Source organism: Oncorhynchus nerka, unplaced genomic scaffold, assembly GCF_034236695.1.
Source record: "Oncorhynchus nerka isolate Pitt River unplaced genomic scaffold, Oner_Uvic_2.0 unplaced_scaffold_2631, whole genome shotgun sequence".
Taxonomy (NCBI): Eukaryota; Metazoa; Chordata; class Actinopteri; order Salmoniformes; family Salmonidae; genus Oncorhynchus; species Oncorhynchus nerka.
Genome location: NW_027038669.1, coordinates 9,238 through 35,261, shown reverse-complemented (window position 1 = coordinate 35,261; position 26,024 = coordinate 9,238). Strand labels below are relative to the sequence as shown.

Sequence of the window (26,024 nt, the reverse complement as noted above, 5' to 3'; positions counted from 1 at the left end):
TTGTACTTCGTTCCAGTTACGTATTGCTTATGAGAGAGACAGAGAGACATGTAGATCAGTATGAGAGAGACAGAGAGACATGTAGATCAGTATGAGAGGGACAGAGAGACATGTAGATCAGTATGAGAGGGACAGAGAGACATGTAGATCAGTCAGAGAGAGACATGTAGATCAGTATGAGAGAGACAGAGAGACATGTAGATCAGTATGAGAGAGACAGAGAGACATGTAGATCAGTCAGAGAGAGACAGAGAGACATGTAGATCAGTCAGAGAGAGACAGAGAGACATGTAGATCAGTCAGAGAGAGACAGAGATACATGTAGATCAGTATGAGAGAGACAGAGGGACATACGGATCAGTATGAGAGAGACAGAGAGACAAATAGTAGATAATAGTTGATTGAGTCCTTCGGTATGTGAGACACCATGAACGATATTTTAACGGGAAAATGTTCAGTTCAGACGATAAGAAAGTGACCGCTCCGCTGAGGGCGGGGCTGGAAGAAATGTGGACAGAGCTTCAGACACAGCGACTAATCATCTATGTGATCAAAATGATAGTTTTAACTGTGATGTGGGGCTAGACATTGTTTGTTTACAAAACAATGAATTGAAGAAAGCTTTAATAAATTGCTACCTTTTAAAAGCTGTCCCAGCTACAGGCTGTTGTCTGCCTCCCAAAGCCCCCTGGGAAGCTGATGGTGTCATGGTTGTAGATGTAGACGGTCAGTTTGGCCAGATCAGCGACTTGCCCCAAGCGATGGTCAGTTTGGCTAAATCTGTTACGTTGCCCCTAGTGATGGTCAGTTTGGCCAAATCTGTGACGTTGCCCCTAGCGATGGTCAGTTTGGCTAAATCTGTGACGTTGCGCCTAGCGATGGTCAGTTTGGCCAGATCTGTGACGTTGCCCCTAGCGATGGTCAGTTTGGCTAAATCTGTTACGTTGCCCCTAGCGATGGTCAGTTTGGCCAAATCTGTGACGTTGCGCCTAGCGATGGTCAGTTTGGCCAGATCTGTGACGTTGCCCCTAGCGATGGTCAGTTTGGCTAAATCTGTTACGTTGCCCCTAGCGATGGTCAGTTTGGCCAAATCTGTGACGTTGCGCCTAGCGATGGTCAGTTTGGCCAGATCTGTGACGTTGCCCCTAGCGATGGTCAGTTTGGCCAAATCTGTTACGTTGCCCCTAGCGATGGTCAGTTTGGCCAAATCTGTGACGTTGCTCCTAGCGATAGTCAGTTTGGCCAGATCTGTGACGTTGCCCCTAGCGATGGTCAGTTTGGTCGAATCTGTGACGTTGCCCCTAGCGATGGTCAGTTTGGCCAGATCTGTGACGTTGCCCCTAACGATACGTGCAGACTCTGACAGGACATTCCTGGACTCGTTCTCAACTGGCGCTCTCTTCCCGTGGGTGATGACATACGTCCATCTGGGACACATCAGGGGTGTACATCTATACCTCTGCCTTCTGGCTTGTAGAGGTCGTGAAAAAGGAAACGTTCTTGAATCAAAAACTGATTTCTGCCCGACATAGAATTCAATGCAATTCAACGTCAGGTTTCCAGGCAACCTTGTGAACAAATGCACTAGACAGCAGAAAGTGCACAACAAATGTGTCAGCTCATGTGGCAGGTTTCATGCAGTCGTGCAGAGATAACTAGCTATGCCAAATGCAGTGTGCAGGGATAACTAGCTATGCCAAATGCAGTGGGTGCAGGGATAACTAGCTATGCCAAACGTGAAAATTATTTTAGTGCAGATATAACTAGCTATGCCAAAATGCAGTCGTGCAGATATAACTAGCTATGCCAAATGCAGTCGTGCAGAGATAACTAGCTATGCCCAATGCAGTGGGTAAGAGATAACTAGCTATGCCAAATGCAGTCGTGCAGGGGATAACCCAGCTGTGCCAAGCGTGAAATTATTTTTAGCTAGCTTCATACCAAACCACAAATCGTGCAGGGATAACTAGCTATACTTAAATGCAGTCATGCAGGATAACTAGCTATGTAAACGTGAAATTATTTAATAGCTAATATAAATGCAGTCGTGCAGGGATACTAGCTATGCCAAATGCAGTCGTGCAGGGATAACTAGCTATCATGCAATGAAAATACAACAAGATGTTTTGCGTCTGTCAAATGTTATTAGTAACCTGACGGTGAATCGTTTATTTTCTTTCACGTGAATTTAGATTTCACCTGGATAATCTTTCAACTAGTTTGATAGTTATCGTAATGTTTGAAAAGTGCTTGTATTAGCTCTCATATCTGGTCCTCTCGACATAAACCAAATAAAAAATGAACAGCATATAGCCGTAATTACGGTATATTCTTATTTGCTGATTGTCCGTCTATCAATGATTTCACAAGGCTACAGCACCCCCATGTGGCCCAGTGATGACAACGCATACAATAATTGACCTTGGGCAAAATTTACACAGACTCCCCATGTCAATAGACCCCCCCCCACACACAAAAACAATCAGACATAAAAAGTGATGGATCATTTGACACCTATATAATTCTACTAATATCGTGAATCTTTACGACAATCTTTCATATGAATCAATCTCAACAAGAGTGTGAAAATAGAGATAAACAGAAATAGAAACCAGTCAAATTAGTTTTGTTGGGTGTTTATTATAGAACAACACCATAGAACATTAATCAGAAAGATTCTACGCCCTCGATAACTTTCCATGTCAACCTTTTGGGACGGGACCATAACAAAACGAAACCGGCTCATAGGGGGAAAACTGCTGCACATTAAAAGAGGGACAATAGACAATGGCAATGTGTGTTGGAGGTAAAGAGACAGTTGATATATCAGTTTAAAGGAAGAGGAGAATGACATCATAATGACTATAGTGACGTGGTGGATGAACCACTTGGTTGTTGTTGTTGTAGATAAATTGATTCTGTCTACTTTCTCAGCCTCTAGTGGTCACAGCCAAACAGCTCCAGGGCTGTCTTGTGCTCCTCGGGAATAGCCTTGGCCATCAGCATGACCTTGACGCTCTGAAAGTGGAAGTAGTGGTTTCCCTTGAACAGCTTCACGCCCTCTGGGCCGCACATACATGGCGTCCACCTTGTTGAAGAGTGTGAGGCCTTCTTTAACTCATTGGAACAGGTGGGGAGGCCTTCAGGTCAACATCGTAGACTGTCTGACCTGGGATGGGGGGAGGAAGCTCAATCCAATGCATCCGTCTCATTTATGCCCATCTCTGAGTGACACACGTTTGCGGGAGTACCTGTCAGTGGGACTATGTCTCCACCTGTTGGCCTTCGTTTGTGTTGCACCGTAGTCCATGTTGTGGTTTGTTGCATTTGAGCTGTGGCTGATGATTTGCCCTTATAGTTGATAATGTAGGTGACTACTCGGTCACCACGGTTACCTTTAATAGCGTGAAGGCGATGTGGTGGTCCTGACACACGAGGCAGCGTCGATAGACCCTCCACTCCCAGCACCTCCTTCAAGGGTTGGGAGTACCGTGTCAAATTGGTGGGCTCTAACTTTAATACACCTTGTCATCCTGCACACAATGAGAGAAGTATTTGGTTTATGATTTGGTGATTTGATCTAAGTGATTTTTATTTGACAGCTTAAGGAAATGATGTATTGACCTAATTGTATTATCTCTTGACTAGTTTTAAAATGTGTACATTGGTGCAATACATTACATAGATACAGACATAATTAACCATCACCCACAACTAAAGTACTGGGACTTGATTGAACGGAGTTACCTCTCTCATTCAGAAAATCTGTTATTTAACTGGGGCTTGATTGAACCGGAGTTACCTCTCATTCAGAAAATCTGTTATTTAACTGGGGGCTTGATTAGACCGAGTTACCTCTCATTCAGAAAATCTGTTATTGTTTGATTGAACCTCTCTCATTCAGAAAATCTGTTATTTAACTGGGGCTTGATTGAACCCGGCAGGTTGTTAACTGGGGCTTGATTGAATGGAGTTACCTCATTCAGAAAATCTGTTATTTAACAGGGCTTGATTGACCCGGTTACCTCTCATTCAGAAAATCTGTTATTTGCTGGGCTTGATTGAACCGGAGTTACCTCTCATTCAGAAAATCTGTTATTCAAATGCTTGATTGAACAATATTCAATCTGTTATTTAACTGAGGGATTGAACCGGGTTAGAGAAATCGGGAGATTGAACCAGTCATTCCCTGAGCGATGCTCAATTCAAAATGCATGTCAATAAATCACTGGGGTTAGGCGGAGCTCTGGGCTAACAAATCCCTTCTCCTGACCTCTTCCTGACCTCTTCCCTGACCTCTTCCTGACCTCTTCTTGTCTGCCTTCTTCTGTCCAAGGTGTGTGTGCGCGTGTGCGTGTGTCTGCAGCAAACGACAGTAGCTTACCTTGACCATGTAGAGTGGTTTTCATAGGAGAAAGGTGGCATCCACCTCGCTGTGCAGCTCCTTGAAGTCGCTCTCGATGGTGTCGGCTGCCACGTGTGTTGCCAGCATCTTGCTCCAGGAAGTGGTGGCCTAAAGTCAGGGTCGGGAGAGGTTAGTAGGAGAGAAATAAGAGGAACATATTATTCATAAAAAAAATATTTAAAAAAAAACACAAACAGCAAACGCTCGATGAGCAGGATGTCCTTCAGGATATATTCCCTTCAGGATGTCCGATGTAATGAGCAGGATGCTCCCCTTCAGGATGTATCGATCCCTTCAGGATGTCGTATGCCAGTCGTCCTTCAGGATATCGTCTCCCGATCCCTTCAGGATGTCATTAATCGATGTGAGCAGGATGTCCTTCAGGATGCTAACTACAGTTATCGATCCCTTCAGGATAATCAATTATCGATCACTTCAGGATGTCGTGTAATGGATGTCCCCACTTCAGGATGTAGGTATCGTGTCGGATGTCCCTTCAGGATGTCGTATCGTGATCCCTTCAGGATGTCGTATCGATCCCTTCAGGATGTCGTATCGATCCTTCAGGATGTCGTATCGTATCCCTTGGATCCCTTCAAAGGATGCTCGTATCGATCCCTTCAGGATGTCGTATCGTATCGATCCCTTCAGGATCAATTATCGATCCCTTCAGGATGTCGTATCGATCCCTTCAGGATGTTAAAATATCCCGATCCCTTCAGGATGTGTATCGTTCGATCCCTTCAGGATGTCGTATCGATCCCTTCGGATGTCGTATCGTGTCCCTTCCAGGATGTCGTATCGTGTCGATCGCTTCGGGATGTCGTGTCGATCCCTTCAGGATGTCGTATCGATCCCTTCAGGATAATCGATATCGTGTCCTTCAGGATGTCGTATCGTCCCTTCGGGATGTCGTTCGATCCTTCAGGATGTCGTATCGATCCCTTCAGGATGTATATCGCTCGATCCCTTCAGGATGTAAATGGCCGTATGGTCCCCTTCAAGATGTCGTATCGATCCCTTCAGGATGTCGTATCGATCCCTTCAGGATGTCGTTATCGATCCCTTCAGGATACCGTCGTGTCAGATCCCTTCCCAGGATGTCATGTGTAGTCCATTCCCAGGATGTCCGTATCGTGTCCCTTCAGGATGTCGTATCGATCCCTTCAGGATGTCGTGAGCCTTCAGGATGGCGTATCGAATCCCTTCAGGGATGTTGCGTATCGATCCCTTCAGGATGTCGTATCGTGTCCCTTCCGGGATGTCGTGTCGATCCCTTCAGGATGTCGTGTCGATCCCTTCAGGATGTTGATGTCATCGATCCCTTCAGGATGTCGTATCGATCCCATTCAGGATGTTGTCGATCCTTCCGGGATGTCAGTGATGATATCGATCCCTTCAGGATGTCGTGTCGTATCGTGTCCCTTCAGGATGTCGTATCGATCCCTTCAGGATGTCGTATCGTATCGATCCCTTCAGGATGTCGTATCGTATCGATCCCTTCAGGATGTCGTATCGTATCGATCCCTTCAGGATGTCGTGTCGATCCCTTCAGGATGTCGTATCGTGTCGATCCCTTCAGGATGTCGTATCGTATCGATCCATTCAGGATGTCGTATCGATCCCTTCAGGATGTCGTATCGTATCGATCCATTCAGGATGTCGTATTGAGCCATTCAGGATGTCGTATCGATCCCTTCAGGATGTCGTATCGATCCCTTCAGGATGTCGTATCGATCCCTTCAGGATGTCGTATCGATCCCTTCAGGATGTCGTGTCGATCCCTTCAGGATGTCGTGTCGTATCGATCCCTTCAGGATGTCGTATCGTATCGATCCATTCAGGATGTCGTATCGATCCCTTCAGGATGTCGTGTCGATCCCTTCAGGATGTCGTATCGTATCGATCCCTTCAGGATGTCGTATCGTATCGATCCCTTCAGGATGTCGTATCGTATCGATCCCTTCAGGATGTCGTATCGATCCCTTCAGGATGTCGTATCGATCCCTTCAGGATGTCGTGTCGATCCCTTCAGGATGTCGTATCGATCCATTCAGGATGTCGTATCGTATCGATCCATTCAGGATGTCGTATCGATCCCTTCAGGATGTCGTGTCGATCCCTTCAGGATGTCGTATCGATCCCTTCAGGATGTCGTATCGTATCAATCCCTTCAGGATGTCGTATCGATCCCTTCAGGATGTCGTATCGTATCGATCCCTTCAGGATGTCGTATCGTATCGATCCCTTCAGGATGTCGTATCGATCCCTTCAGGATGTCGTATCGATCCCTTCAGGATGTCGTATCGATCCCTTCAGGATGTCGTATCGTATCGATCCCTTCAGGATGTCGTATCAATCCCTTCAGGATGTCGTATCGATCCCTTCAGGATGTCGTATCGATCCCTTCAGGATGTCGTATCGATCCCTTCAGGATGTAAATTATCCGATCCCTTCAGGATATCAATGTCATTGCAGTCCTTCAGGATATGATGTATGGTCTATAAGTTCTAAATTGTAGTCCTTTTAAAGGGATCAATGAAGTATTGTGTCCCTTCCGGGATGTCGTGTCTAATTCCTTCAGGATGTGTGTCGATCTCCTTCAGGATGTAAATGTCGATCCCTTCAGGATGTCGTCGTATCGTCCCACTGGGGATGTGTCTGTTCTCCACTTCAGGATGTCACCGTGCTCCCGATCCCTTCGCAGGATCATCGTGTCAGTCCTTCAGGATGTCGTATCGTGTCCTTCAGGATGTAAAATGTCACGTGTCCCTTCAGGATGTCGTATCGTCGATCCCTTCAGGATGTAAATGGCCGTCGATCCTTCAGGATGTTTGCGTGTCCCTTCAGGGGATGTCGTATCGATCCCTTCCAGGATGTCGTATCGTGTCGATCCCTTCAGGATGTCGTGTCGTATCCCTTCAGGATGTCCGTATCGTATCGATCCCTTCCCGGATGTCGTGTGTCAGGTCTTCAGTATCGTCCATTCAGGATGTCGTATGCCCGATCCCTTCAGGATGTTCGGATCGTATCGATCCATTCAGGATGTTGCGTGTGAGCCATTCAGGATGTGTCAAATGTCGATCCTTCAGGATGTCGTGTCGATCCTTCAGGATGTCTTTATCGTGTCGATCCTTCAGGATGTCGTATCGTATGTCCATTCAGGATGTTGCGTCATCGATCCCTTCAGGATGTCGTGTTGTCGTCCCTTCAGGATGTCGTATCGATCCCTTCAGGATGTCGTATCGATCCCTTCAGGGATGTGGTATCGATCCATTCAGGATGTCGTATCGATCCCTTCAGGATGTTGCGTATCGATCCCTTCAGGATGTCGTATCGATCCCTTCAGGATGTCGTGGTCGATCCTTCAGGATGTCGTATCGTGGCCGATCCATTCAGGATGTCGTATCGTATCGATCCATTCAGGATGTTATCCGATCCCTTCAGGATGTCGTGTCGATCCCTTCAGGATGTCGTGGCCGATCCCTTCAGGATGTCGTATCGATCCCTTCAGGATGTCGTATCGATCCCTTCGGGATGTCGTATGTCGATCCCTTCAGGATGTCGTATCGATCCCTTCAGGATGTCGTATGTATCGATCCCTTCAGGATATCGTATCGATCCCTTCAGGATGTCGTGTCGATCCCTTCAGGATGTCGTGGCCCGTCCCTTCAGGATGTCGTATCGATCCCTTCAGGATGTCGTAGGTCCCGATCCCTTCAGGATGTCGTATCGATCCCTTCAGGATGTCGTGGCGTATTGATCCCTTCAGGATGTCGTCGGCGTATCGATCCCTTCAGGATGTCGTGGCCGATCCCGCAGGATGTCGTATCGATCCCTTCAGGATGTCGTATCGATTTGTTCAGGATGTTGCTTTGTTTTGATCCCTGACATTTGTATAGAAATCTGTGAAGATTGATCCCTTCAGGATGTCGTATCGATCCCTTCAGGATGTCGTGATGATCCCCTTCAGGATGTCGTAATCCCTTCAGGATATTTGACTGTTTTATGCGATCCTTCAGGATTTGACTGTTTATGTGAATCCCTTCAGGATGTCGTTTTAGGATGTTTGTAATTGTGATGTTTTTTGTTAATTGCTGCAGTAATTTGACTGTATAGAAATTAAGGATTGTTGGACCATTTAAGTATGTGATGATTGGTTTGGATGCGGTGATGACTGTTTTATGTGGTAATATTGCAGTAATTTGACTGTTTTATCTTGGTAATATTGCAGTAATTTGACTGTTTTATGTGGTAATATTTCAGTAATTTGATGTTTTCTGTGGTAATATTGCAGTAATTTGACTGTTTTCTGTGGTAATATTGCAGTAATTTGACTGTTTTCTGTGGTAATATTGCAGTAATTTGACTGTTTTCTGTGGTAATATTGCAGTAATTTGACTGTTTATGTGGTAATATTGCAGTAATTTGACTGTTTTATGTGGTAATATTGCAGTAATTTGACTGTTTTATGTGGTAATATTGCAGTAATTTGACTGTTTTTCTGTGGTAATATTGCAGTAATTTGACTGTTTTCTGTGGTAATATTGCAGTAATTTGACTGTTTTTCTGTGGTAATATTGCAGTAATTTGACTGTTTTCTGTGGTAATATTGCAGTAATTTGACTGTTTTATGTGGTAATATTGCAGTAATTTGACTGTTTTCTGTGGTAATATTGCAGTAATTTGACTGTTTTCTGTGGTAATATTGCAGTAATTTGACTGTTTTCTGTGGTAATATTGCAGTAATTTGACTGTTTTCTGTGGTAATATTGCAGTAATTTGACTGTTTTCTGTGGTAATATTGCAGTAATTTGACTGTTTTATGTGCAGTAATTTGACTGTTTCTGTAATATTGCAGTAATTTGACTGTTTTATGTGGTAATATTGCAGTAATTTGACTGTTTTCTGTGGTAATATTGCAGTAATTTGACTGTTTTTATGTGGTAATATTGCAGTAATTTGACTGTTTTCTGTGGTAATATTGCAGTAATTTGACTGTTTTATGTGGTAATATTGCAGTAATTTGACTGTTTTATGTGGTAATATTGCAGTAATTTGACTGTTTTATGTGGTAATATTGCAGTAATTTGACTGTTTTTCTGTGGTATGTGGTAATATTGCAGTAATTTGACTGTTTCTATTGCAGTAATTTGACTGTTTTAATATTGCAGTAATTTGACTGTTTTCTGTGGTAATATTGCAGTAATTTGACTGTTTTATGTGGTAATATTGCAGTAATTTGACTGTTTTTATGTGGTAATATTGCAGTAATTTGACTGTTTTATGTGGTAATATTGCAGTAATTTGACTGTTTTATGTGGTAATATTGCAGTAATTTGACTGTTTTATGTGGTAATATTGCAGTAATTTGACTGTTTTATGTGGTAATATTGCAGTAATTTGACTGTTTTATGTGGTAATATTGCAGTAATTTGACCGTTTTATGTGGTTAAGACATCCAGCTACAGTAAGTAACAGTGGTCTGACCTCTGAAGGCGTAGATGTTTCCGGCGTCGTCAGAGGTGATGACGTCCAGGTGCACACGGCTGCACTCTTCTCGATGTGGTCTGTGGTTTCTCCTGCAGCAGAGACACAATACTGGAGCGTGAGCTGTTTGTGTTAGATATTATTCCTTCTCAGGTTTTATGTGATGAGGAGACTACAATCTCTCTCTCTCTCGTTATCGCTCACTCTCCCCCTCTCGCTCTCTATCTCTATCTCTTCCCCCTCTCTCTCTCCCCTCTACCTCTCTCTCTCTCTTCCCCCCTCTCTCCTCTCTCTCCCCCTCTATCCCCCTCTCTCTCTCTCTCTCCCCCTCTCTCCTCTCTTTTCTCTGTCTCTCTCCCACCTTCTCTCTCTCTCTCGCTCTCTGTGCCCCCTCTCTTTCACCCCTTCTCTCTCTCTTAATCTCTCTCTCCCTCTCCACCCTCTCTCTCCTCTCTTTCCCCCTTCTCTCTCTCCCTCTCTCCCTCTCTTCTCTCTCGCTCTTTCCCCCTTCTCCCTCTCTCTCTCTCGCTCTTTCCCCCTTTCTCCCTCTCTCTCCCCCTCTCCACCCTCTCTCTCCCTCTCTCTCGCTCTCTCCCTCTCTCCCTCTCTCTTCCCCCCTTCTCTCTCCCTCTCTTGCCCTCTTTCTCTCTCGCTCTTTCCCCCTTTCTCCCTCTCTCTCTCTCGCTCTTTCCCCCTCTCTCTTCCCCCTTCTCTCTCTCTCTCGCCCTCTCGCTCCCTCTCTCCTCTCTCCCCTCTCGCCTTTTTCTCTCTCTCTCTCGCTCTTTCCCCCTCTCTCTCTCTCAAACATAAAATCTTGCTATTGTCTTTAGTCTCTCACCGAACTTGGAGCACTTCATGAAGTAATCGCGTGCCTCCTTGGGGTATCTCCCGTGCACCTCCCCTGTCTTAGGGTCGAACTTGGAGAACTGGTGTCCATGGAAACAGTAGTAATGCTCCATGAAACGGAATGCACTGGTGCAGTTGGGCATTCCCTCAAACTTTTTCTCCTCCACCTTCTTCGTCTTCACATTGTAGTGGTAGATTTCATCACCTGGGAATAAATGATATGGACAGTTTTACCGCAAGCAGCTGCTGAGCCAGATAAACTGTAGCCAGTGTTACAGACTGCTTCACCTCTATCTACAGACTGCTGTGCGACCAACAGAGCAAGACGAGATGTCGCCAGCTCTCCAGCCTGCTTCACCTCTATCTACAGACTGCCGTGCGACCAACAGAGCAAGTCGAGATGTCACCAGCTCTCCAGCCTGCTTCTCTATCTACAGACTGCCGTGCGACCAACAGAGCAAGTCGAGATGTCGCCAGCTCTCCAGCCTGCTTCACCTCTATCTACAGACTGCCGTGCGACCAACAGAGCAAGTCGAGATGTCGCCAGCTCTCCAGCCTGCTTCTCCTCTATCTACAGACTGCCGTGCGACCAACAGAGCAAGTCGAGATGTCGCCAGCCTGCTTCACCTCTATCTACAGACTGCCGTGCACCAACAGAGCAAGTCGAGATGTCGCCAGCTCTCCAGCCTGCTTCGCCTCTATCTACAGACTGCCGAGCAAGTGCGAGCTCAGCCTGCTTCTCAGACTGCAGCCGAGATGTCGCCAGCTCTCCAGCCTGCTTCTCCTCTATCTACAGACTGCCGTGCGACCAACAGAGCAAGTCGAGATGTCGCCAGCCTGCTTCACCTCTATCTACAGACTGCCGTGCGACCAACAGAGCAAGTCGAGATGTCGCCAGCTCTCCAGCCTGCTTCGCCTCTATCTACAGACTGCCGTGCGACCAACAGAGCAAGTCGAGATGTCGCCAGCTCTCCAGCCTGCTTCACCTCTATCTACAGACTGCCGTGCGACCAACAGAGCAAGTCGAGATGTCGCCAGCTCTCCAGCCTGCTTCTCCTCTATCTACAGACTGCCGTGCGACCAACAGAGCAAGTCGAGATGTTGCCAGCCTGCTTCACCTCTATCTACAGACTGCCGTGCCCAACAGAGCAAGTCGAGATGTCCTGCTCTCCAGCCTGCTTCGCCTCTGTCTACAGACTGCCGTGCGACCAACAGAGCAAGTCGAGATGTCGCTAGCGCTCCAGCCTGCTTCACCTCTATCTACAGACTGCCGTGCGACCAGAGCAAGTCGAGATGTCGCCAGCCTCCAGCCTGCTTCACCTCTATCTACAGACTGCCATGCAACCAACAGAGCAAGTCGAGATGTCGCCAGCTCCAGCCTGCTTCACCTCTATCAACAGACTGCCGTGCGACCAACAGAGCAAGTCGAGATGTCGCCAGCCTGCTTCCAGCCTGCTTCTGTCCCAGCCTAGCCTCTACAGACTGCCGTGCGACCAACAGAGCAAGTCGAGATGTCGCCAGCTCTCCAGCCTGCTTCGCCTCTATCTACAGACTGCCGTGCGACCAACAGAGCAAGTCGAGATGTCGCCAGCGCTCCAGCCTGCTTCTCCTCTATCTACAGACTGCCATCGCCTCTGTCTGCTTCACCTCTATCTACAGACTGCCGACCAACAGAGCAAGTCGAGATGTCGCCAGCTCTCCAGCCTGCTTCGCCTCTATCTACAGACTGCCGTGCGACCAACAGAGCAAGTCGAGATGTCGCCAGCGCTCCAGCCTGCTTCACCTCTATCTACAGACTGCCGTGCGACAAACAGAGCAAGTCGAGATGTCGCCAGCTCTCCAGCCTGCCAGACTGCTTCACCTCTAGCCTGCTTCGCCTCTATCTACAGACTGCCGTGCGACCAACAGAGCAAGTCGAGATGTCGCCAGCTCTCCAGCCTGCTTCTCCTCTATCTACAGACTGCCGTGCGACCAACAGAGCAAGTCGAGATGTCGCCAGCGCTCCAGCCTGCTTCGCCTCTATCTACAGACTGCCATGCGACAAACAGAGCAAGTCGAGATGTCGCTCCAGCCTGCTTCACCTCTATCAACAGACTGCCGTGCGACCAACAGAGCAAGTCGAGATGTCGCCAGCTCTCCAGCCTGCTTCTCCTCTATCTACAGACTGCCGTGCGACCAACAGAGCAAGTCGAGATGTCGCCAGCGCTCCAGCCTGCTTCGCCTCTATCTACAGACGCTCAGCCTGCTTCACCTCTATCTACAGACTGCCGTGCGACCAACAGAGCAAGTCGAGATGTCGCCAGCGCTCCAGCCTGCTTCGCCTCTATCTACAGACTGCCATGCGACAAACAGAGCAAGTCGAGATGTCGCCAGCTCTCCAGCCTGCTTCGCCTCTATCTACAGACTGCCGTGCGACCAACAGAGCAAGTCGAGATGACGCCAACTCTCCAGCCTGCTTCGCCTCTATCTACAGACTGCCGTGGACCAACAGAGCAAGTCGAGATGTCGCCAGCTCTCCAGCCTGCTTCCCCTCTATCTACAGACTGCCGTGCGACCAACAGAGCAAGTCGAGATGTCGCCAGCCTGCTTCACCTCTATCTACAGACTGCCGTGCGACCAACAGAGCAAGTCGAGATGTCGCCAGCGCTCCAGCCTGCTTCACCTCTATCTACAGACTGCCAGCCAGACCTGCAGCCATCGGTGCCCAAGCCAGCACCTCAAACGACACTCCAGCTAGTGTCGCTCTTGGACCAGCCATCACCGGACTCAACTCCGATGCTGGTCTTGTACTTGCAGATCTGCTCGGGCGTGGACTTGACACCACCAGATTCAGTGCCAGATCCTGGATCCACAGGCCTCGACCGGATCTGGGCCTACTGGAAATGACCAGTAGGAGAACAGTAGTGTCCAGAACACATGTTTATTGCCACACTCATGACAGGCACACGCAGCAAACAGGAAGTGAACCTGATAGTGTATAGTGGTAGTGTATAGTGTATAGGTAGTGGTAGTGTAGTGGTAGTGTATAGTGGTAGTGTATAGTGGTAGTGTATAGTGGTAGTGTATAGTGGTAGTGTACAGTGGTAGTGTACAGTGGTAGTGTATAGTGGTAGTGTATAGTGGTAGTGTATAGTGGTAGTGTATAGTGGTAGTGTATAGTGGTAGTGTATAGTGATAGTGTATAGTGGTAGTGTATAGTGGTAGTGTACAGTGGTAGTGTAATGGAACAGAAGAAACAGGTAATATACTGTATATTACCACAGAGTATCAGCAGTGTTGGCTATACACTAGTACTATAGTGATATATACAAAGCAGCAATGGTATAGCAATGGGCTAGCAGACAGTAGTAATAGATATAGTAGCATTGACGGTGCTAATAGTATTGACTGGTAATAAGCATACAGTGACACATAGGGATCACCCTGTACTCTAAACCGACATCTCTATCGGCAACCACCACACGGTGGCCATCTTTTTTCAGAGCCTTTATAATACCTTGTAATCTTCCATAGGTTTTTTGGGGGGGGAGAGTTTCACAGAATATGGAGATATCGACTCACCCTTGAAGAAGATGACGGCGTCTTCCTCACAGTCGGGAGCGGGACACACCACAGCAGCATCCAGGTGGTCAGGGATACCAGGGAACACCTCAGAGATGTCCTTGGGGAAGCCTGTCTCCAGTTGGTGTTTGTAGAAGCTGAAGACTTTGGTGTCCTGCACCAGAGCAACACAGGACAGAGGTCAGAGGTCAGCCACCTCAGTTAGTGAGCTAATAAATAAAAGTGGATTTAGGCCCTGGCTTCTTTAGTGAATAATATGAATAATATGAAATATATATCTAGTCAGAACAACTCATCCTCTACTCATCCTCTACTCAGAGAATCTAATCCTCTACTCAGAGCAACTCATCCTCTATATCCTCCTTTACTCATCCTCTACTCAGAGAAACTCATCCTCTACTCAGAGAAAAACTCATTCTCTCTACTCAGAGCAACTCACCCTCTACTCATCCTCTACTCAGAGCAACTCATCCTCTAATCATCCTCTACTCATCCTTTACTCATCCTCTACTCAGAGAAACTCATCCTCTACTCAGAGAAACTCATCCTGTACTCATCCTCTAGTCAGATAAACATATCCTCTACTCAGAGCAACTCATCCTCTAGCCATCCTCTACTCAGAACAACTCACCCTCTACTCATCCTCTAATCATCCTCTACTCAGACTAACGCATCCTCTTCTCAGAGAAACATATCATCTACTCAGAGAAACTCATCCTCTACTCATCCTCTACTCAGAGAAAGTCGTCCTCTACTGAGAGCGACAATATAACTTTTATGAGTCCTTGTTGGAGGGGAATTTGAAATGTTCATTATAACTTTCATGAACATGTATGAGTTCTTTAGAGGAACATTAGAACATGTATGTGTTCTTTAGAACAACATTAGAACATGTATGTGTTCTTTAGAACAACATTAGAACATGTATGAGTTCTTTAGAGCAACATTAGAACATGTATGAATTCTTTACAACAACATTAGAACATGTATGAGTTCTTTACAACAACATTAGAACATGTATGAGTTCTTTAGAACAACATTAGAACATGTATGAGTTCTTTACAACAACATTAGAACATGTATGAGTTCTTTACAACAACATTAGAACATGTATGAGTTCTTTAGAACAACATTAGAACATGTATGTGTTCTTTAGAACAACATTAGAACATGTATGAGTTCTTTAGAACAACATTAGAACATGTATGAGTTCTTTAGAACAACATTAGAACATGTATGAGTTCTTTAGAACAACATTAGAACATGTATGAGTTCTTTAGAACAACATTAGAACATGTATGAGTTCTTTAGAACAACATTAGAACATGTATGAGTTATTTAGAACAACATTAGAACATGTATGAGTTCTTTACAACATTAGAACATGTATGAGTTCTTTAGAACAACATTGCAGAACATGGACTGAGTTCTTTAGAATGCAACATTAGAACATGTATGAGTTTTTTAGAACAACATTAGAACATGTATGAGTTCTTTAGAACAACATTAGAACATGTATGAGTTCTTTAGAACAACATTAGAACATGTATGAGTTCTTTCAGAACAACATTAGAACTTTTAGGACAACATATAGACTGTTCCAGTTTTTAGAACAACATTAGAACTTTTATGAGTTATTGTAGGAGGGATGCAGTATATATGGACTGTACCAAGTGTTTCTATGGTATGCAGTATATATGGACTGTACCAAGTGTTTCTAAGGGTTGCAGTATATATGGACTGTACCAAGTGTTGTTAAGGTATGCAGTATATATGGACTGTACCAAGTGTTTCTCAAGGATGCAGTATATATGGACTGTACCAGGTGTTGTTAAGGTATGGACTGTACCAGGTGTTGGTAGTATGGACTGTGGGTGTTACTATGTAAGGTATGGACTGTACAAGTGTTTCTCAGGGATGCAGTATATATGGACTGTACCAAGTGTTGTTAAGGTATGCAGTATATATGGACTGTACCAGGTGTTGTTAAGGTATGCAGTATATATGGACTGTACCAAGTGTTTCTCAGGGATGCAGTATATATGGACTGTACCAGGTGTTTATAAGGGATGCAGTATATATGGACTGTACCAGGTGTTGTTAAGGTATGGACTGTACCAGGTGTTGTTAAGGTATGGACTGTACCAGGTGTTGGTAAGGTATGGACTGTACCAGGTGTTGGTAAGGTATGGACTGTACCAGGTGTTGTTAAGGTATGGACTGTACCAGGTGTTGGTAAGGTATGGACTGTACCAGGTGTTGGTAAGGTATGGACTGTACCAGGTGTTGTTAAGGTATGGACTGTACCAGGTGTTGGTAAGGTATGGACTGTACCAGGTGGTGTTAAGGTATGGACTGTACCAGGTGGTGTTAAGGTATGGACTGTACCAGGTGTTGGTAAGGTATGGACTGTACCAGGTGTTGGTAAGGTATGGACTGTACCAGGTGTTGTTAAGGTATGGACTGTACCAGGTGTTGGTAAGGTATGGACTGTACCAGGTGTTGTTAAGGTATGGACTGTACCAGGTGGTGTTAAGGTATGGACTGTACCAGGTGGTGTTAAGGTATGGACTGTACCAGGTGTTGGTAAGGTATGGACTGTACCAGGTAGTGTTAAGGTATGGACTGGACCAGGTGTTGTTAAGGTATGGACTGTACCAGCATGAAGAAGATGTGGTCATGCTCAGTGGGTTTGTCTGGAAAGTGCATGAGGAAGGCAGCGTCCACGTGCCCCAGATGGTGATGGTCGTCCAGCTCAGCGAATGATTGGTTGGAGAGCTCAGCTTTACCATGGAAACCCTTGAACACATGGCCACCTGGTAGGGAACACATTAGGTCAGCCACCATGGGAACAGAGAAAAGGACATTCCACAGAGCCAAACCCTAGTTTCCTCAACTTGCTTACAAAACTGATTCAGTATGCATTAATAGCTAGACAATGTGGATTGGACACCCCTTGGAGTCTGGTTCCTCTGTAGGTTTCTTCCTATGTTCCTGCCTTCTAGGGGAGTATCTCCTAGCCACTATGATTCTGCATTACTTCCTCTCTGGGGTTTTAGCCTGGGTATCTGTAAAGCACTTTGTGACAACTGAAAAAGGGCTTTATAAAATACATTTTATAAAGCCTACTGCTGAAGAGCACCTGTCCGATGACAGAAAGCACATGACTTGTGACCAGAGTATTTGAGCAGAGTTGAGCGGTTGGAAATCCTGCTCATCAATCATGGAGAGGTGCTTGAATCCAGTTCTCCATGTCCTTTCCGCAACAACAACAAAACAACGCTGCTACAAATTCACTCCATTCATTAGAAATGAATGACTACCTGCACTAACCAATTTGTTTTTTTTAAAAGTATTTAAAACAAACCATATGAATTTTAAAGAAAAGTATTATGAATTAACAGGAAAAGGTGATTGTAAGAAGCCAAAATAATTTCAAATAGGTTACAGGCCATATTGAACAGCATATAAACACTCTGAATTAGGTCAGGAGCCAGACAGGGTGCCCAAGAAGGAATGAAAATGAATTATTTTAGGCTATGTTATTTAAATTATTTCAAGGCTGTAGCCTACAAAGAAATACATTGTGAAGCATTTGCGAGTGTCGACACAATAGACTGGTAGGTGTACCACAATAGACTGGTAGGGCCACAATAGACTGGTAGGTGTACCACAATAGACTGGTAGGGCCACAATAGACTGGTAGGGCCACAATAGACTGGTAGGGCCACAATAGACTGGTAGGTGTACCACAATAGACTGGTAGGGCCACAATAGACTGGTAGGGCCACAATAGACTGGTAGGTGTACCACAATAGACTGGTAGGGCCACAATAGACTGGTAGGGCCACAATAGACTGGTAGGTGTACCACAATAGACTGGTAGGGCCACAATAGACTGGTAGGTGTACCACAATAGACTGGTAGGGCCACAATAGACTGGTAGGTGTACCACAATAGACTGGTAGGTGTACCACAATAGACTGGTAGGGCCACAATAGACTGGTAGGGCCACAATAGACTGGTAGGGCCACAATAGACTGGTAGGGCCACAATAGACTGGTAGGGACACAATAGACTGGTAGGTACACAATAGACTGGTAGGTACACAATAGACTGGTAGGTACACAATAGACTGGTAGGTACACAATAGACTGGTAGGTGTGCCACAATAGACTGGTAGGTGTACCACAATAGACTGGTAGGTGTACCACAATAGACTGGTAGGGCCACAATAGACTGGCAGGTGTACCACAATAGACTGGTAGGGACACAATATACTGGTAGGGCCACAATAGACTGGTAGGTGTACCACAATAGACTGGTAGGGACACAATATACTGGTAGGGCCACAATAGACTGGTAGGTGTACCACAATAGACTGGTAGGTGTACCACAATAGACTGGTAGGGCCACAATAGACTGGTAGGTGTACCACAATAGACTGGTAGGGACACAATATACTGGTAGGGCCACAATAGACTGGTAGGTGTACCACAATAGACTGGTAGGTGTACCACAATAGACTGGTAGGTGTACCACAATAGACTGGTAGGTGTACCACAATAGACTGGTAGGTGTACCACAATAGACTGGTAGGGCCACAATAGACTGGTAGGTGTACCACAATAGACTGGTAGGGCCACAATAGACTGGTAGGTGTACCACAATAGACTGGTAGGGACAAAAAGCTCTCAGCATTTAAACAACATTTCGTTGTATTAAATCATTATAGTCTATAAATTGCGCATATAGGCTCTGACTTACTTAGACTGAAATACAAATTAAATGAAAAATGACTTATTAGTGCCTTTTGAATTCATTTTTATAAACAGGAGTCTGGCCAGTCTGGGGTTTCAGGCTCATGTGATGTTACCTGGAGAGCAGGTGGTCAGCGGGGAATCTCCTCTCCACACTTACAGAGCCACTGGGGATGATAAACATCATTTTGGACAGTCTTGCCAGGCTAGGCAGAGATGCAGTATTTTTTTTTTTTTTTTTTTTATGTTTCTATAGGTACACTTAAACGTTTTTAGCCAAAAGAATCCAATCAAAACGGAAAGCTCCATGAACGTGGGAATATGCCAGGACTATATTGTGTCAAAATCATGTATGGCCTTTTGTATAGATACTAGATCAAAATAGAACAAAACGTTTAAAAGATCAGATTTTTTTGTTTATAAATACTTTGCTACAATGACACACTTACCTACTCACCTCATTCCTTTATTTTACCTCATTCCTTTATGTTTATTCCTTTACGTATCGTAAATACATCACTATACTTCTGGTATAAGTGTGATTTCAGCTTCGTCAATGATTCTTTAGGACCTTTCATGTAGCCAGCGTGTAACAACTGTCATATCCTGCGACTAAAATATCCCGCGCGTAACAATGACGTCAGGTCGGTAACCTAACAGTTTAGCATCGTACCAGCAGGTGGCAATCAAGCCTTTACACATAACAGTGGACATCTAGATCACCACACTCCCTCGTCTTTGTAAGGCTTCGAACACACCGACAGTGTCAATGTGTGTCAAAATAGGACGCAGCATCACCTGGATATGTGTGCAAAAAAAGGTTTTAACGTTCACCTCCCGCTACCAGTTCTGTCCAGCCGTCACACACATACAGTTTGACACATACGTTTCATAAATCCAATGTGTTTTATTTATTTATTTTACCTTTATTTAAATAGGCAAGTCAGTTAAGAACAAATTCTTATTTTCAATGACGGCCTAGAAACAGTGGGTTAACTGCCTGTTCAGGGGGAAGAACAACAGAGGGTTTGAACTTGCAACCTTCCGGTTACTAGTCCAATGCTCTAACCACTAGGCTACCCTGCCGCCGTGTATGCACCACACCCACCACCCCAACTGCCTCTGCAATGCAATGCTGCAAGGCAGACGTAGCGTTTCATTGGAAATTAACGTAATTAATATGCATACGTATATACTGTACTCTATATCATCTACTGCACCCTTATGTAATACATGTACCACTAGCCACTTTAACTATGCCACTTTGTTTACATACTCATCTCATATGTATATACTGCACTCAATACCATCTACTGTATGCTGCTCTGTACCATCACTCATTCATATATCCTTATGTACATATTCTTTATCCCCTTACACTGTGTATAAGGCAGTAGTTTTGGAATTGTTAGTTAGATTACTTGTTGGTTATTACTGCATTGTCGGAACTAGAAGTACAAGTATTTCACTACACTCGCATTAACATCTGCTAACCATGTGTATGTGACAAATACAATTTGATTTGATTTGATTTGATTTATATAGCTACTGACCCTGGAACTGTCCCTGTAAATAGCTACTGACCCTGGAACTTACCCAGGAACTGTCCCTGTATATAGCTACTGACCCTGGAACTTACCCAGGAACTGTCCCTGTATATAGCTACTGACCCAGGAACTGTCCCTGTATATAGCTACTGACCCAGGAACTGTACCTGTATATAGCTACTGACCCAGGAACTACTACTGACCCAGGAACTGTCCCTGTATATAACTACTGACCCAGGAACTGTCCCTGTATATAACTACTGACCCAGGAACTAATAACTACTGACCCAGGAACTGTCCCTGTATATAGCTACTGAGTGTAAATCAGTGTAAATCACCTTGATTTAGCACCTGTGTATTTGTATGAGTTTCTTTATTAAAATAATGAGAGAATTCGTATGACAGTAGCTAAAGCAAGGGAGCTATGAGCAGCATACAAGTAGACCACAGATGCATGCTGGGACGGGGATGCCCTGAGCTCCTGTGGAGCGAAACCAGAGGGTCCGAGAAGGCAGAGGTTTGTGAATCTCGCTCAATGCTCAGCTTCTCCAGCTCCCCTCACATACTCTGTTGCTCAATGCTTAGCTTCTCCAGCTCCCCTCACATACTCTGTTGCTCAAGGCTCAGCTTCTCCAGCTCCGCTCACATACTCTGTTGCTCAATGCTCAGCTTCTCCAGCTCCCCTCACATACTCTGTTGCTCAATGCTCAGCTTCTCCAACTCCCCTCACATACTCTGTTGCTCAATGCTCAGCTTCTCCAGCTCCCCTCACATACTCTGCTCAATGCCAACTCTAAATGAGTCACATACTTGGTTCTCAATGCTCAGCTTCTCCAGCTCCTCACATACTCTGTCCAATGCTTAGCTTCTCCAGCTCTGAACATACTCTGTCGCTCAATGCTTAGCTTCTCCAGCTCTGCTCAGCATACATTGCTCAATGCAGCTTCTCCAATCCCCTCACATACTCTGTTGCTCAATGCAAAACACCCAGCTCCCCTCCATACTCTGTTGCTCATGTCCCCAGCTCCCTCTGACAAAGCTCTGTTAAATCAATGCTTACTGTTTCATCCTCACACACAGTCACCAGTAGATTTAGGTGATTTTATTAAGACAAGCTCAATGCTTTTTCCAGCTCCAATAAAGTAATGCTTAGTAAAAACTACCATACTTGTTGCTCAATGCTTAGCTTCTCAACTCCCTTTGACATACTCTGTTGCTCAATGCTTAGCTTCCAGCTGATCAGGGTACTCTGTCGCAAACACCCTTAGCCCCAACTCCCCTCAATACTCTGTCCTCAATGCTTAGCTTCTCCAACTTCCTCACAACTCTGCGCTCAATGCTTACTCCAACTTCCCTCACATAAGGCTGGTCAATGGATTAGCTTCTTCAACTCCCCTCACATAACTCTGTAAATCAATGCTTAGCTTCTCCAGCTCCCCTCTACTCTGTTGCTCAATGCTTAGCTTCTCCAGCTCCCCTCACATACTCTGTTTATGCTAGCTTCTCGTCCCCTCAATACTCTGTTGCTCAATGCTTAGCTTTTTAAGCTCCCATCACATACTCTGTTAGCTCAATGCTCAGCTTCTCCAGCTCTGCTCAATACTCTGTTGCTCAATGCTCAGCTTCCCAGCTCTGCTCACAATACTCTGTCGCTCAATGCTCAGCTTCTCAGCTCTGGTCTACCTGTCATCAATGTTCAGCTTCAACCAGCTCCAAAGACCACAGCTCGACAACCAACGGCTAAGAATGACAGTTGGTTCTAGCAGGACGAGGAGTCGTCTCTGTCCATGACTCACCCTTGAAGAAGTAAGACCCCTCAGTCACAGCAACAGCATCCATCTCAATCCCCTGGCAGCGGTAAAAATGGATCTCCATGGTCGTACCTGTCCTCAGCATTCTGAGAAAGCCATAGGATTAAATCAAATATTACTGTTTCATCCCACACACAGTCACCGGAGTAGATTTAGGGTGATTTTATTAAGACAAGCCCAAATGGAATTTTTTTCCAATAAAGTAAATTAGCTAGTAAAAATACCATTTTGTTTGAAGTATGTGCTAGTTCTCAAAGTGCCTTTGACCATTAATCTGCCTGGTCACTAGGCAGGGGGAACACTTAGGTGATGGAGGTGGGGGGGACTTGGCAAACACCCCTTAAGTAGACCGAAACGGTGAAACATTTGTTCCCTTTTTTGCATCCCTTCCTCTACAATCTCTGCTTGTTACTAAAGTTCAATCAGAAAGGCTGGTCTGAATGGATTGTCATTTCATTCGTCTAGTAACTCTGTAAATCACACGCTTAGGTCTCACTGTTTAGCATAGCAGGTGTTAATATGGTCACTGTTTATAACGATATCTCGTCACAATAACAGGTGTTTATATAGTAGTGTTTTTAATGATACCACATCAGCATAGTTAGCCAACCAGGCCAAAGACCCCACAGAGACAACAATACTCCTTAAGAATGGAATGGTCTACCGTGTCATCAGCATAGTTAGCCAACCAGGCCAAAGACCCCACAGAGACAACAATACTCCTTAAGAATGGAATGGTCTACCGTGTCATCAGCATAGTTAGCCAACCAGACCAAAGACCCCACAGAGACAACAATACTCCTTAAGAATGGAATGGTCTACCGTGTCATCAGCATAGTTAGCCAACCAGGCCAAAGACCCCACAGAGACAACAATACTCCTTAAGAATGGAATGGTCTACCGTGTCAAAAGCTTTGGACAAGTCAATAAATATATGAACACAACATAGCTTAGAAGGTGACATCATTTAGGACACTTAGTAATCTAAGGACACTGGTTAGGTCCTGTCTAAGGACACTTAGTAATCTAAGGACACTGGTTAGGTCTCTGTCCAAGGACACTTAGTAATCTATGGACACTGGTTAGGTCTCTATCTAAGGACACTGGTTAGGTCCCTGTCTAAGGACACTGGTTAGGTCCCTGTCTCAGGACACTGGTTAGGTCTCTGTCCAAGGACACTTAGTAATCTCAGGACACTGGTTAGGTCCCTGTCTAAGGACACTTAGTAATCTAAGGACACTGGTTAGGTCCCTGTCTAAGGACACTGGTTAGGTCTCTGCCCAAGGACACTTAGTAATCTAAGGACACTGGTTAGGTCCCTGTCTAAGGACACTGGTTAGGTCTCTGTCTAAGGACACTTAGTAATCTAAGGACACTGGTTAGGTCCCTGTCTAAGGACACTGGTTAGGTCTCTGTCTAAGGACACTTAGTAATCTCAGGACACTGGTTAGGTCCCTGGGTTTTACAACATCATGTGACATGCCTGGTACTTTCTTTAAAGCTTTTTTTTCAGTTTTCTTTTCATGTCACATGGTCCAGCACCATCCTCAGACAATCACTTTCATTTTTGGTGTAAATCTAATTTCTGGATAAGGTTTAAAATACAGAATGAAATCTTATGTCACATGATAGCGAAAAACACAGGGCCCCTCATACCCTCTCCTGACACTCACCTCCCCCTTGATGTCCAGCATGGTGGTGGGCATGGCTGAGAGCCAGCACCAGGCACAGACACAGTGTCTGGGAGAGCAGATTCATGGTGTCCTTCAGGTCCAGGAGTAAGTTCTGGGTAAAGGTGCCTGGTCTGCGGCTGGACGGGTCTTTTATCTCTGAGCCAGGGCTGTGGGCTGTCTGTCTGTCACCTTGGTCACAAAGAATGGATGAGTCAGGTGGGTAGTGCAAAGGAGGTGGGGTGTGTGTGTGTGTGTGTGTGTGTGTGTGTGTGTGTGTGTGTGTGTGTGTGTGTGTGTGTGTGTGTGTGTGTGTGTGTGTGTGTGTGTGTGTGTGTGTGTGTGTGGTGTGTGAGTGTGTGTGTACGTGTGTGTACATGTGTGTGTGTGTGTGTGGTATGTGGTGTGTGGTGTGTGTACGTGTGTGTATATGTGTGTACGTGTGTGTGTGTGTGTGTGGGTACGTGTGTGTATCTCTGTGTGTGTGTGTGTGTGTGTGTGTGTGTGTGTGTGTGTGTGTGTGTGTGTGTGTGTATGTGTGTGTGTGTGTGTATGTGTGTGTATGTGTGTGTGTGCGTGTGTGTGTGTGTGTGTGTGTGTGTGTGTGTACGTGCAGTCCAGAGCACAGCCGGGGGCAGACCTGGCGTCACCTGCCGTCCCACAAAGACGCCCACACGTTCGCAAACAGAGAGAGATTCTGTGTGTGTGTGTCTGCCATTGGTCAAGGTGAATCCATCCCTTCAATCAGATACTAGAATCAATAGAGGTAGATGTCCAGCCTTATGTCCAGTGTTATGTAAGTCATTGCAGACACTGTATCCATATACAAACATTGTGTTTTTGATCGGGGATGACTCCAGAGCATGCTTGGGGTCAGGATTACAATCAGGACTTTTCTACCCTCCGCAAGGTAAATATGTAGAGACTAAAATAAATAAAACCGATGACCATTGTACTTCAGAACCCTTTATATCAATGTTTTTGATAGGGTGAATGTTCTACAGGCCTACTGGGATCATGTGTATTTGAGGCTTGTATTTTCAAGGGAGATCGTTCCTTTTCTGTCCGCAACATTTTAAACATTATGAATTAGAATTAGCATAAAAGACATATGGTTTTGTAGTTCATTTACAGTTGTAGTTACAGTTTTTTCTCACGTGCTTTGGTGCATTTTTCACATCATCCCTAACATGTGCAAAATAATAAGTGCATTTCTCAGAACTATTTGTACAAGCTGCAATATAGAATAGATATGTTCCTAAAGCTAGTCAGTCACTAAAAATCCTTAGTACATCTCTCAAAAGTAAATATTCATGCCAATGATCATGTCAGTGTCATCAGAATGATAAGTCATTGAGTCATTGTTCACGAACAAGGTCGTCAAAATGTTTAGGCATGTTGTCAATGTAACTGTGTACTTTGACAGTATTACCTGATGTAAACTTAGGCTACACTTTGGATGACAGTTACTGTATTGAAAATGCACAAGGCTGCACTTCTATGGCATATATCAATTTTAACAGTGCTATTTACTTATTACTGTATGTGGGTTATTGATTGAAAGAGACTGGACAACCCAGGAGGCACAAAGGAAAAAAAAAAAATTAGAAAGAAACACAGGAAACCACCTAAGGCACAACTTTGCCCGCAGCACTGTTGTGCTGTCTCTACACATCCAGACGTTCCTGTCTGTCGGCCCACATATATTCTCATCCACATCACACCGGATATTCTCCCTTCCAATGCAACGTGGAAAGAATATTTTGGAATGCCTTCTCCATCCTCTGCAGGCGTCTACTGTGATGTCCTCACATGCTGCATCCATTGCAGCCAGCAGGGTCATCTGTGTGTGTGGCTGACGATCGTACACCTTCCACCTCCATGCTGAAAATAACTCCTCAATTTGCTTAAGGAATGGTGAATAAGGTGGGAGG

General features: G+C 45.1%; 1 pseudogene; it reads right to left on the bottom strand.

Moving 5' to 3' along the window:
• Window positions 1–2,620: 2,620 nt before the first annotated feature.
• Window positions 2,621–24,259, bottom strand: LOC135567108 (hemopexin-like; annotated as a pseudogene).
• Between the last annotated feature and the right edge of the window lie 1,765 nt (window positions 24,260–26,024).